Source organism: Pseudomyrmex gracilis, unplaced genomic scaffold (genome assembly GCF_002006095.1).
Source record: "Pseudomyrmex gracilis isolate BER0280 unplaced genomic scaffold, ASM200609v1 scaffold_6034, whole genome shotgun sequence".
In the NCBI taxonomy this organism is placed as follows: domain Eukaryota; kingdom Metazoa; phylum Arthropoda; class Insecta; order Hymenoptera; family Formicidae; genus Pseudomyrmex; species Pseudomyrmex gracilis.
This window is the reverse complement of record NW_018026618.1, coordinates 1-1335: the sequence shown is the minus strand read 5'-3', so window position 1 is coordinate 1335 and position 1335 is coordinate 1. Positions and strand designations below refer to the sequence as shown.

At 34.7% G+C, this 1335-nt stretch overlaps 1 pseudogene; it reads right to left on the bottom strand.

Moving 5' to 3' along the window:
- Positions 1-37: 37 nt before the first annotated feature.
- LOC109863526 lies at positions 38-1246 on the bottom strand (annotated as a pseudogene).
- Positions 1247-1335: the final 89 nt, after the last annotated feature.

Below are 1335 nucleotides of genomic sequence, written 5' to 3'. Positions count from 1 at the left end.
TACATTAACATATCGAGAAAGCTACTTTATTATATACCTGTCAAAACCAAGACTCTTCGCATCGACCAAGATACCGTTATAATATCGGTTCTTAAACTGTTCCCCGTGATTGGTTATTATCGACGGTTTGTTAGATTCGGTTTCGCGCTGAGAAAACTTTGCGCGGATGTGGGTGGATCACTACTCGAGATATTTGCCTCGAGCACATCCCGCAATCGATCTATCATAGGATTCTTCGCCGTGAAGAATCTTTCCTTTGCCCAATTGGCCGAACTCGATTACGCTTTTGATATCGTCGAATTTCAAATTGAATCTAAAAGCGTCAAAGTGATTTTGCTTCATGTCATATATTATACGACTACATTCTATGTAATCAAATGCTTCTCTATTCAGCAATGAGAACATGACATTTGTTTCTGAATACAATAAAAGAAGAATATATACATACATCATATCACAACTAAGGATCTCTTTATAGTTTGTCAAGAAAGGATTAATACTTACTATTGACATTGGAATTTAAAAAATTCAGATAATATGCAGTTGCAAGTAACGTGACTAATCCTATTAGTTACAACATGACTCGCATCAGATTATATATACTGTCAAATAATGACGATGCATCTAGTCGCGCCAATACCATTATTACTACGTTGTTCTCATTGAGAGGCACTAAAGGCTAATGTATGTTTTGATCTCTGAGTGGATCACAAAATTGCGGTGAATGAAAGTTTACTTTGAAATAGCTATGTTTTATATAAGATTCCGAGTTCACTGCGGCATACATACACAATTTCATTTCTATTGCACAGAGAGATCTCTGAGCCTGCGTCTCAAGATTATGAGCGTTATGTGTCTTAAAGCAAGCTTTTACAGCTTCCAGAACAGTTCGATTCTAAAAATACAAATTTGTCAATATCTGGTGTACATAATGTATCTTTTGTATTCAATACAATTCTATATAGCATAAATCTAACCTCTGTATAAAACATGGCCAATCTTCCATGAGTAATGTCGAACCGAAAGGATTCCATGGCCTTTGACGTTCATCACTGATATTTTTTGTCACCAAATTTTCATAAATGTTATTTGTATTTTGTAATTGCACAAGTGTGTGTGTGTATGTCTATTAAACATTGAGAAGGGAAGGACTGCAGTATATGGACCAGCAGTGCCATTTCTATCCAAGTAATATCATCGTCTGTTTCTATTAAATGCACAACACCTATACTTCCAGATCTACTGGCTATAAAAACACACATAAAAAACACTATCATAAAATAGCTAAAAAACAGTCTACATATAATTACAAAGAATATCACACAATGATTGTAA